This window comes from Micrasema longulum, unplaced genomic scaffold (assembly GCF_059751315.1).
Source record: "Micrasema longulum isolate JH-2025_06_02 unplaced genomic scaffold, ASM5975131v1 h1tg000469l, whole genome shotgun sequence".
NCBI classification, from domain to species: Eukaryota; Metazoa; Arthropoda; class Insecta; order Trichoptera; family Brachycentridae; genus Micrasema; species Micrasema longulum.
The window spans coordinates 785,850-799,597 of NW_028277667.1; the positions used below are offsets into that span (position 1 = coordinate 785,850).

The 13,748-nt window shown below is 32.3% G+C and overlaps 1 protein-coding gene across 15 annotated transcripts in view; it reads right to left on the minus strand.

Moving 5' to 3' along the window:
- Positions 1-13,748, minus strand: part of mtd (TLD domain-containing protein mustard) — a 426,229-nt gene that overhangs the window by 75,337 nt on the left and 337,144 nt on the right. The gene's annotated exons all lie outside the window — the stretch shown is intronic.

Sequence of the window (13,748 nt, forward strand, 5' to 3'; positions counted from 1 at the left end):
ACGTCCGTTTCTAAAATTACCCGAGCGTCTTGTTCCATTATGACAGTGGTCGGTAAACTCATCAAAAAGATCAGCAGTACAACAATTAGGAATTCTTTCGAGGGCCAAATTTATTTTCGTTTTGAAACATTTCCTCTTGAAAGCCAACGAACCTTATTATGTAGCAGAAGATTTGCTTATTCACTCTCCATTTAAAAAAAATTGAAAGCATTAAATGTTTTGAATGTCTACGCACAAAACTGATAAATTTGATAATGCATATAAGTCTTGCTGTAATTTTGCACAGTCATTTCTACACCTAACTTTTAAGTAAAAAAAAATACCGTCAGTTCAATAAAGGTAAAGGGTATTTTCGAAACATAATTGAATGTCATAAATAAAGGCATTAAATAAAAGTGGCCCAAAGTGCGAACCCTGTGGTACACCAGACGGAATGGAGCTGAAATCAGATTTATATCCTTCAACCATAATTGACCGAAGTCTATTATTTAAGCAAGACATGAACCATTTGTATAAGTCACCGCGTATTCCCAGATATTCTAATTTACGGTAAAATTCGGTAATCCACCTTATCAAACGCTTTATCTGTGTAAATGACGTCAACTTGCGTTCAGTTATCCATATTGGATGTGACGTATTCGGCGAAATTAATCGTATTCGTAAATACAGAGCGCCTTTCCAGAAAACCGCGTTGAAAATTATGAATATTTTAAAGAATTTTTGGATAGATTTTATCGTAAACCATAAACTTAAATAATTTTGAAAAAACTGAAAGAATCGATATGGGACGGTAATTGTGAATATTATTTTTAGATCCAGATTTAAAAATCGGCACTTTTATTGCTTTTTATTTTTTTAGGGGAGGTGTTTTTTTTTATTGATCTATTAAAAATATTAGTCAAGGGTGGTGACGGGGAGTTCGCGCATTGCAAAACAAAAGGAGCGATCTCATTTTTTCCACTTCCCTTGTTTGGGTTCATGTTGAGCAGATATTTTGGAACCTCTTCTACCTCAAAAGTGGCATTATAAAAAGTTGATCATTAGAAATAAAAAAAATAAAAAAATTTGGGAAACCAACAGTTCTACATATATATTTATAGTATAAATAAATTGTCTATGTTTTTATGAATGTATGTATGTGTATGCGCATGGGTGTATGTACGTGTGTGTGTATGTACATGTGTATATATGTATGTGTATATTTATATATACATGTGTGTATATATGTGTATGTCTGTATGTATATGAATCAAAATGTGTATCCGAATAAGTTTATATTTTGTTTGTCTGTGCTCTATATTAATTTGTTAAGTATTATAATATATTAAAATGTAATTGCCTAGCTTGGAACGGGGTATGTACCCTTGTTAGCTGGGCAAAGTGAATATGGAATTGTATTTTGATAAAGAGTGTGAATAAATAAATAAATAAACAAAAAGAAATTGTGTATTAACTCAGAACCAATAACAGATTTACACAAAGTGTAAAAAGTTAGTAAAGAAAATATAATACATATAAGTTTTTACATATAAAAATGTTATTCTCATGTACATATTTTGAATAATCAAAGAAAATACATAAAAAAATATTTAAAAAACCAGTTCAATTTAAATTGGGCGGGATTAGGACAAGGATGCTTGAAGGGAGGATAAGATAAATCATTCTTATGTTGTTGAAATTCCATTTGGCGATGCGTTTTGAAGCTGAAAGACTTTTTGTGATGTTAGCTATCATATTATTTTTATCATATTATGTAAATGTTATCAACTATAAAATATCTAAATTTAGTAAATGGGGTCTAGAATTTCAACCGTCCATGCGCTCAGTAGCTGCAAGACTTGTTGTTATCTAACTTCTAATTTTATAAATTTGCTTTTTATTTCGTTTTTAAAATATCACTTAAACTCTAAACTTCATTGTCAAATAAAAAAATAAAAGTGTAAATAGGGGCTAGATTTCTTATTGTCCATGCGCTCCGTAGCTGCAAGACGTTCTGTTATCTAGCTCATATATATCATAATTGTAATATATCATAATTAGAGACGAGGAACTAGAATCCCAACCGTCCCTGTGCTCTGTAGCTGCAAGACGTTTTGGGATATTTATTTACTGTACAGCGCCCTTGAGGTGATTTTCACAAAAATGGCGCTATATAAATTATCCAAACATTATTATTATTATTATTATTATTATAAGGAGGGAAAGGGAGATGACCATATTTATTATTAAAATGTCTGTTCAGTCAAATAATAAATTTTTAGTGTAAATTTTTAATCTGACAGAGTGATTTTGTGTAGTCTTTGTCTTTAAATTACGTATTGCACACTGAAAAAGTCTTACGAAAAAAAGCATTTTTAACATACGATGTTTTACTTATTGGTACATAAAACAGTTAGTACCGTCTACAAATCCTGGCTGGTACATGTATTGTTATAAAACTAAGTAATTCTGCACAGTCAACTATTCCTGTCACAATTTTGCGAAGCAGTAGTTGGCCCGCACACACTCTGCGGTATTGTAGAGAAGTGGTTTTGTGTTTTAGGTACTTTATAAATTTGTTATGTATTATTGCTAAGTAATTCATAAGATGTTTTAAAATACTTTAGGAATAGACCGCAGACCTCCTTTCCCCTGTACCAGAGGTATCCCCATAATGAGGAAGTTCAGTGGTTTTAAAAAAAATTTTATTTGTTAATAGACTGTTAAACTAAGTCGAAATTATTTTTTAAAAATTTTTATGTATCGTATTATCGGCGCTACGATTTTTCAAAGTTTTGTATTTCTGAAATAACTCCGCGTGTAACGTCAGAGGTTCATTTCCGCTTATTCTCATTCAGTTCTTCCCATTGGTCCAGAAGCGACAAGCATACCGGAAATCTTCCATAGCTCTTAGATTATAGGTTGATTCACATGAACCAGTGACGTCATTTAAAGTAGTGCGTTTTTATCAAAATATTTATTATTATTTTTTCTGTACATTTTCAAGAAACTTTGCCGTACAATTTAATGCTCTTATTTTTACCCCGCGTAAGAAAACATTTTTTGTATCCAATTTCCCGTAGGGCTGAAGTTCCTCAATCGTTTGAGGCATAGAATTATAAAAGTTATTTTAATTCTATGGTTTAAGGTATATTATTTTCAAAGTGTATTGATAGGGATTTCTCCCTACGCTTTGGCTATATATTTCAAATAACATTATTTTTGCCGAATTTTTTGACGTGACCGGAACATTGAAAATTCAAAGGACTCGTTCGCGTGGGTCTTTATATTCAATCCATCTTCTATGAACTTTGTGCTCATTTTAAATTATTTTCATTAAGGCAGATGAGCATCAAAGAGTAAAAATATTATAACAGTAAAAATCCAATTATCTGGATTAACGAGTGCCAGCATTTAGTGCTTTTAAAATTATACAGCGAATTGAAATCACATTAAAAACTGACTTAAACATCAACGTATTGAGTATGTCCAAATGTTTGCAGACAGGCTGGATTAACCTCTTAAATTCCACGGTCTGTTCGTAAGCCCTGTAAATGCCTAGACTTTCATATTCCCTTCTCAAAAATGTTTACCCTCTCTGTTGCGACAAATTTAGATATAAATGGATTTAAATCTAATCTGGATGTCGAAAATAAAATATGAAGATAAAGAATAATTAAAAAATATATATATACTAATAGCAATCATGATGTTTCGCATTATAAATAAATTGTCTATGTTTTATGAATGTATGTATGTGTATGCGCATGGGTATGTGTATATATGTATGTATGTATATGTATCAAAATGTGTATACGTGTTAGTTTATATTTTATTAGTCTGTGCTCTCTATTAATTTGTTAACTATTATTATATATATGAGAATGTAATTGCCTAGCTTGGAACGGGGTATGTACCCTTGTTAGCTGGGCAAAGTGAACGTAAAATTGTATTTTTGATAAAAGGTGTAAATAAATAAATAAAAACATAAACAATAAAAAATAACTCCCTAGAGAGGAAATTCAGCCTGTCTGCAAACATTTGAACATACTCAAAACATTGTTGAATTAACTAACCGGTATAAAAAGGTGTATCAAAATTAAAAAATTGTTTCTTCACCACGAATGCTACAAATAGACAAGTCATGCATTCAAACCATCGTAATATGATTTTAATGTATCACAACTTGCCTATTTGTAGCTGTCATGGAGGAATTTAGTTTTATTCTTAGAGGTGGGGGTCAGTACTATGCAAGCTCCCGACGTCACTGCGACCAGTGAAGATCTATTGTGACGGGTCCCCGTGAATAGTTCTCGCCCTCCAAGCCCGGGTCTATAAAGAGCCTGGCTACTGTGTGGAAGGCGAGAGTTTACATTTTGCTCAATCTCCTCCTCCAAGCACAGATCCGTAAAGTATAGGGCTATTAGGTGGGGGCGAGCTCTTTGCCCCCTTGGATGGCGAGAACAACTCACGGGGACCCGTCACAATAGATCTTCACAGGTCGCAGTGACGTCAGGAGCTTGCATAGCACTGACCCCCACCACTAAGAATAATAATAAATTCCCCCAAATTAAAAATAAAATATATACTGCAAATAAATCCTGTTTTTGTAATAGCAGCATATTTTAATCTTGTTTTTATTTTCATGGTTATGTCATACCATATTTACATACTATAAATTTATAAATTTATTATATAAATTTTTATTTTCTTCTTTCTTTGTTTCGTTTTTTGACGAGTGATACTTTAATCCACAAATTTGGAATATCCAGTGACCGGTTTCATCGCTTTGGCGACATCTTCTTATAAAAATTATTAAAAAAGGAATGGCCCACGCTCAGACGCTGAAGTCTCTGTGAGCATTTTTCCAAATTACAGTATAGCTTAATTTTAAGATGTATTTTTTAAAGTGTATTTTTGTAAAGAAAATTCTATGTAAATATATGTATGGAAAAATAAACGAATATTTTTTAAAAAAGAACCAGTGGTCCCCCAGGGTGAGGCTCTGTGGAGGAATTTACAAATATGTGTTTTTAGTGGTAACTCAAAAACGCTGATTTTGAAGTTACCTACATAGTTGTAATAATTGCCCCGCGATATAATATTACTCATTGTGATGTAAGGGCTCTAAGAAATGTAGAAAAGCTTAAATTCGCACAGCGATCCATGGAAAGATCCATGCTTGGTATAAGCTAAGAGACAGAATAAGAAATTAGGAACAGAACCAGAATAGCGGATATCATGGATCGCGTAGCAAGACTGAAGTGGCAATGGGCAGGTGCTCAATCACAAATAACTACCGACGTGCTAATAAGCGACGTGATAACAATTTCTCAGCATGGTTGTTTATCGTATTCGCGATCACAATGGAACATCCGTGAACACCTAATTTTAAATGTTAAAATATGTACGTTTCGCGACGTATAATCCTGCTGCGCAATCACAAATTTGAATTTCACTGGTGTAAATATGGAAAATATTACAAAACTGCTATTTATATTTATAATTTATCATGCTATTCATTGCATTTAGCTGGAGGTTGGCAAGCCAAATGTCAAGAAAAGCAGTCGCTATAGTAATTGTAATTTAATTTTCCCTTTTTTGTATTAGATTCTCCTGACTATTTTGCAAATGCAATATATTGTATTATTTTTTTCTAGTAAACGCCGATTTTTCGCCAATAAACTGTATTTATTTACGAGGAAAACAAAAAACAAACCGACACGAGCGTTGACTTAGAGATTACACGCGACTTATGACTGCGATAACTTGAGCATGTTCATTGTGATCGCTCAAATGCTTGGCATGTTTTTAAGCACGTCGATAGTTATTTGAGATTGGGCTATAGGACACGTTGCGAGACAAGACATGGACCCCAAAACTGTTAAAATGGAGACTTCGGGAGAATAAGAGAGGCGTCGGAAGACCCCAAAAAAGATGGTTCGACGACATAGCCGCTGTGGGGGGTAAAAATTGGCTGCAAGCAGCAACCGAACGAAAGACATGGAAGGGTATGGAAGAGTCCTTTATCCAGCAGTGGAGGACAGAAGCCTGAAGAAAAAGATTGTGATGTTGGCTAGTAAAATAATTACTGTCTTAAAACAGGGTTACTCACCCATGTTAAACAGTCAATGCAACTTTATATTACTGTGATAATTTTATGTTTATATAATAATGTTAAATTGGGTAAATCGTAAGAATGAAAATTTTAAAATATTTTTTGAATAGGTATCTAGATTTCTATATATTTCGTACAATTTTTTTTTCAAATTCTACAGAGGTGTCGTTCTCTCTTGTTAAAAATACAAATGATGGAAGACTTAGATTGCTTAGCAATGATTCATCCCATAGATTGGCAGTTATAACAACAGCACGGCAGCATTTCATTCCTCACACCAGCTGTTCAGATAAGCAAATAGCGATCACACAATACCGGGTCGTTCGGAATAACGGACTCAATTTCATACCGCCATATTTCCTGACTCGGGCATTTTCACTTTTTTTAAAAATTACCTTAACTAAATCACAATGCAAACAAATTAACCACCCCGAGTGTGAATACCCCAGCTAAAATGTTCTAAATACGACTTTAAAATTCAAAGAAAATACTTCATTATGACTGTCATGGAAGTGCTGCGAAATTCGAAAACATTTTTTCATAAAATACTATCATAAAAGGACGCCATTATGACATCACGCTACACTTTGAATAACACTGATCTCAAGTCACGCAACCTGTTAGTTTAAAGGTACTACGTGGTGTTGGGAGCGGCATGGATGTAAAATCTAACGCACGAAATCCGGATTTTCGTGGTGTTGCTGGAAATACGCGACAAGAGAAATAACCAAATAGCAAGAAGCACGCGTGCGAACTGACTAACGCATCGAATATATTGTAATGTTTGAACGGGAGAAAAGCAAAAGTAAATGCGAATCATTGTTGAAAAAAATTCAGCAGAAAAATATTTTAATCATTTCAATATATTCTTAACATTACGAGGTAGAATTGAGCAAAAAATTCAAACAATATGATGATTTACAAAAAAGTTATTTTAAAAAAAAAGCTTCCTGGAGGACCGACAGACAAATACCACATTAGACCCGGAAGCGCTAATAATGAATTGTTTCATATATATTATTTTATTATTATTATTATTTTTTATTTATTTATTTAATTTTTGCACCACAACAGGCCAAGAGGCCCAATTGCAATGGTGAATTACATCACAGAACACCCGGGCTTGAGAAAAATCACATTAAATTTTTGTTTTCTCACCGGGAATCGAACCCGGAACCTTCCATGTGTAAGTCAAGCGTCTTGAGCACTGCACCACGGAGGCCGCCTATATATGCGATAATAGGAGCTAAAAATATAAGGTCGGAAGAAAGAAAGTGATCCAATTGCTGCGTATTTGTAATTTTTTTTTACACAAGGTGATCAGTCTTACTCATCAGGTGGTAGTCCAGGAACAATGATATATTTTAGTGTAGAACCACCTTTAAAACCAATATTTTTTTTATTTTGATTTATTTACAATTTTAAAAAACCCGTTAGGGTTACATTAGAAATTTAATATTGTCTAGTCATTTTATGTCTCGTCTAGTCTAGTTAGTTCAGTCATCATGTGCTTTTTCAGATTGATTTTAAATTTGTCTCCATTAAAAGTTTTCAAGTAGTAAGGTAGGTCGTTGTAGTGTTTAAGTCCATTATGTAGTATTTTTGACTGTCCTGTGTTTGTCTTTGCTTTTTCAATATGATAGTGTTTTTGTTGTCTGGTGTTATATTTATGTATGTCAGCATTTTTGACTAATATTATGTCGTCGTCTTGTATGTTTCCCAGTGTTATTTTGTGCACAATTTTTAAGGTCTCAATTTTAGTCAAGTAGTTTATGTCAAACTGGTGTGTTTTTTTGTACAGTTCAGTCGTAGAGGTCAGGTAGGGTAGGTTGTATGTTAGTTTAAGAATTTTATTTTGTTGTCTTTGTATTCTTGTTATGTCTGTCTTGTTACCAGTTCCCCAGAAGGCGATCATGTAACTCAATTTACTTTTGACATAGGCTTCGTACATCATAATTTTTTCTTTTCTTGATATAAAATCTTTAATTTTGTAGAAGAGGCTATGTAGTGATGCCATTACTTTAGTGAGTCCGTCTACGTGTTTTGTCCATTTTAATTGTCTGTCCATTGTAAGTCCTAGGTAAGTCACATGTTCTAGTTCATTGTTATTTATTTATTTACTTGTTTAATTAACGGATTTATGCAGTCCATTATAAAAATGGTAAATACAATTTCTTATAATAAATACAGGAACTAATAAAATAAAATACAACTAAATAAATTAAAAGCTAGGACAAAAAAATAAAAATTACTACCTCAAGACAAGATCAAGAAGATTTTTAAATCTATAAAGACTTACACCAAAAAAGTACAGATCTTGTCTCGAGTTTACAATGCGACACAATCGGGACATTCATGTGCATGCAAGCCATAGTTTGTGCTGTGTTGATCGAGGAACAGCACATTATTATTTCGCAACCGGCGGATTGTAACATTGAATGCCACTTGTTCCAGTAACGATGGTACATCAATTAAGCCGTTCAGTAAATTAAACATAAATATGGAGTCAATGTTATTTCTACGTTTTTGTAGACTTGAGATTTTGAACATTGACTCCATTTCTCCGTTAGCGTAGTCTCCCCTCTCGAGGCCAATCATCCATGCTACTTTTCTTAGCAAACGATGTTGCACCGATTCGATATTATATATCCGGCCTACATAGAAAGGAGACCAAATCACGGATGCATATTCAAAAAGAGGACGAACAAGTGAGCAATATAGTGACCGTGAACATCTTAGTAAAGTCACTAGATGTCCGGCTAACAAAACCCACGAGTTTTAGTGACTTGTTAATCATAGTATCAATATGTTCATTAAAGGTAAGTTTACAGTTCATGATAATTCCGAGGTCCTTATTTCCTGCCAATAATCAAATCCGGGACCTCAAAAATCGCAGGCAAGCGCAACAGTCACTAAACTACAACACGAACTTATCTCCACTCAATTTGAATGTAAATTATGCTCTGCCTAAGAGACATATTCCTCAGCTTCCTTTCTAGTAGTTAAAGTTATTAATTTCGTCGATTCAGTTCGTTTTTGTCTAACAAACCAAAACACATATCTGCAGAAATAAAGCTTTAAAGTTTTTTTTACGAAAATGGGATAAATAATGACCACAACTTAAGACGAAATTCGTTAAAAACACCTTAAACAATTTAATTTCTTTCATTTTAATTAACAAGGACTTTCTCAGACCTCCTGTACAGTTGACTCGATTTCGTTAAAAATATTCTGTTGGACAAAAACGAACTAAAGCGACGATTTGTAGACCAATGTTTTAAAGGCCTCGTTATTAATTTTACTCAAAAAATATAAAGTTTAGTGTAGTGTCTGTCCATAATTTGTATTTGTCTTTGGTAAAATGAATGCATCATTTTGAAAAACCCTGTAAATTAAAAAAATTCAAGAAACCGTATGCCATTACGGCACGACGTCTCGCAAGTTTTACCAGGGACGTTTTGTCGCAGGCGAATATTTTAATTTTGCACAATCAACAAACTAAAGACTCGGGCCATCTGTCGACGGTTTTGAATATTAATTGTTTACTCCGACTTAAATTATTTAGGTGTAAAAATACACCTGTGCAAACGGGGAATGGCGCACGTTTTAAATTATCGCTTATTAATTCAACCGAGCGATGGATATGCATCGAAAATTTGATAAATAATTTCAATTGTCATTGCAACCTCGCAAATATTATTGCATTAGTTCAGATAACAAATTGTTACGCGAGAAAAACATTAAAAAGCAATTAAATCAAATACGTGTGTTTTCTTAAAGTAATGTAAGTAAGCTCATACGTATGTTTGTATTTATAGATTATATTTTACTTCACTTTTCAAGGCCCATAATATAGCAGTGGCGAACGCTGACTTTTTAAATCGGTAAGCTTTTTTTTTTTTTCATAATTTGTACCTGCATGTACATATAAGTAATCGATAAATAAAATCTAACGCGCGAAATCCGGATTTTTTGTGGTGTTGCTGGAAATGAGCGACAAGAGAAATAACCAAATAGCAAGAAGCACACGTGCGAACTGACTAACGCATTGAATATATTGCAATGTTTGCATGGGAGAAAAGCAATAGCAAATGCGATTCATTATTGAAAAAAATTCAGCAGAAAAATAATTTAATCATTTCAATATATTCTTAACATTACTAGGTAGAATTACGCAAAAAATTCAAACAATATGATGATTTACAAAAAGTTATTTAAAAAAAAAGCTTCCTTCAAAAAAGACCGACAGACAGATACCCTATTAGACCCAGAAGCGCTAATAATTAATTGTTTCATATATATGCGATAATAGGAGTTAAAAATATAAGGTCCGAAGAAAGAAAGTAATCCAATTGCTGCGTATTTGTGTAATTTTTTTGACACAAGGTGATCAGTCTTACTCATCAGATACGCGGCTTCTTTTTCTATGTTTTTGTGTGAAAACAACTTTATTCCTCCGCTTCACCCCCTTACAACAGAAGATAGGACAATAATTTCGAAAAATATTTCTTTAAATAAAAAATAATTTTTAACCACATTAAAATAATTATTTGTAACATTTCTTCCATTTTGAATTTATTTAAAATAAAACACTTTGTAAATTTACCACACAAGAGTTTATTACATTAAATACACGACTAGTTTCGGGTAATCAGTATTACACCACCTCACATTACCTTCCCCCTTCCACCCAACACTATCAGTACCTAATATTAATCTGTGTATGTATTTTAGTTTAGTTTATATTTACACCTGAGGATAGGTAATACTGATTACCCGAAACTAGTCGTGTATTTAATGTAATAAATTCTTGTGTGGTAAATTTACAAAGTGTTTTATTTTAAATAAATTCCAAATGTCTTTCCACAAAGTAAATGCTGAAACAATAAATAATATATTTCTTCCATTTCACTAACTCTTATAGGCGTGTATTCTCAAGATTGTAAACAAGCAAAGGTCACTTAACCAAATTTTAGCCACCTCGCCTCATTGAAAATTGAAAACCGTACAGATATTTTTTAATGCATCAGATGGAAAAAAATGACCAATGGAATTGATCAAAAAGACACGAACGAATTATGTTGTTTACGAAAAGCCTCCAAATCATGAAGATCTGATTTTTTATTGGTATCCAAACTTTCAAATTGCGATTTCTAAAAATGATGTTTTTTGGGTTAGTGACTTTTGATTGAACGGCGACGATATATGATTAGGTATTTACAAAAAAATACTAATGTCCGTACAATCAAAACTCTTTATTGCTCAACTGTTCGCCCTCTTCTAGAATATGCCTCCGTGGTCTGGTCCCCATTCTATGTCAATCGCATAAATCACACGGATGCTTGGACTAGAGAGAGATAATTATTCTTATGCTGAAATAGAGTCAATGTTAAATATTTCTAGTCTACAAAAACGTAGAACTAATATTGATTCCATATATATGTCCGACATACTAAATTGTATAATCGATGTTCCATCATTACCGGGACAAGTAAAATTCAATATTCCGACTCGTAGATTGAGAAACAATGAAGTACTGTTCATCGATCAGCATAGAACAAACTATGGCCTAAATTCTCCAATGACCCGCCTTTGTCGTATTGTTAACTCAAGACAAGATCTGGACTATTTTGGTTTAAGTTTACAACGATTTAAACGAGCACTAAATAAATAGTCCAGATCTTGTCTCGATGTCCCTTATGTTTGTCAATGCTTCGTTTCTTTTTTTTTTATCTTCGAAAATATTCTTTTATTGTAATATTTAAACCCTATAAATTGTATACATGGACAATGTCCGTTAATAAATAAATAAATAAAAACATGTTAATCAAACATATTGTGATAAAAAGTAAGAGAAGAAGAGTCTGAAACTGGTAATCCCAGCATGGAAAAGATCCACCTCTCTCGGTAGACTGTTCAACATACCAATCATCCTCGCCACAGGCACCATCAACGGTAAACTTGTCCTGCATTTGGGAAGAACAATTGGTCTTGTTGCCTAGCTCTTAAATAGTCGCTCCAAAATGTTGGGATTATAAATTATCCCGTTCAGAAGTTTGAAGGCCATTATAAGCGAGGCAATGCTCTTTCTGTCCCGCAAACTTACTACATATTCAAAACATTTAAGTTTGTAAGTGAAAATTTAAATTAAGATAAGTTTAAATTTTAAAGATAAGTTTTCCAACTCAGGAACTTACCTCCTTAATTGTAATGACTGTAAAAATGTAATGTAATGTTTCCTGGAAGACGTGATTTTTTATTTCTTTATTTAACATGTTAAACATAATTTTTAATTGTACATTGGTGGATTTATTGCCAAATGGCAACTTCTTTCAACCAAGTGATGATGATGATTTCACTAAATAGAAGTATTATTATTTAGTAATATAACTTTTTTTATTTTTTATTTTTGTTTTATTGCTCAAAAAACTTTTATTTTTAAGTACTAATGTTGTATTAATTTTTTAATTATTATTATCTAGTTATTCTCAACTTTACTGTGTTATATTTATATTTAGTACGTAAGATTTTCTCATGGTTATTGCTATCTTTATTTAGAAATGTTATTTAGTTTCTTTTTAGCTTTTTGTATTATATGTTTACTAAATTGTTTAGTTTTAATTATTCTATTATTTCATACTATGTACTACACGATTATTGTGCACCGCTGTGATTATTTCTGTAAATTATTTTTTTTTTGTAAAAGGTTCTTTGAACCGTTGATGTATAAATAAATACATGCTACGTAGGCCAAACGGGTAAAGCCTTTAAAACACGCATAAAAGAGCACATTCTGGTCGAATAATATAGATTTTTGCCAATCATTTAATAGAAAATAAACATTACTTTGATTTGAAAAATAATGTAAAAATAATTCATATTGCACCTAAAGGCCATAAACTTGACCAACTAGAAATTGTCGAAATTAATAGAAATAAAAATAAACCCGACGTAGAATTACTTAATGAACAGATAACACACGTGCATTCTCCATTACTATACCCATTGTAATATATTTTTACTAATGACTTTTTACCCTTTGTTTTTCAGAAATCATAATTGACAAAAACGCACTCACGAAGGATGGGACACTAAAAATAAAATACTTAAACTTATTAATATATCGTTATATCAACTCATTAGTTAACCGGAATTTTTTTTGATAATGATCCTTAAGATAAAAATAACTTTATTTAATTTACTTTCATATAATTTTGAATTCTCTATCCTTACCTCTGTTTTGTATAAATACATTGAACTCCTTAATAAAGATACCAGTCTCGAAGATGTCGCGAAAGCGATGAAATCGGTCACTGGATATTCCAAATTTGTGGATTAAAGTATCACTCGTTTTTTATTTACATAATAAATTACTTCATATTCGCCTGAGATATCGCACTTTGACAGCATTCAGCCTGCTTTCAGTCTTATTTTTCCAATTCCCTGGTTTTAAAAAAAAAAGATTTACAATACTGATAAGTCAATTTATTATCGTAATTTAATAATACGGATTCTGAATTAGAAAAAAAAATATTAGCTAGAAGTAAAATAAAAAATGCGGAATTCTGAACAGTGCCAAGTTGGCATATTCGTAAAGTGTAATAATATCTGCATCAACAACATTTTCAGAGTCAAGGCTCAAATTGCATTC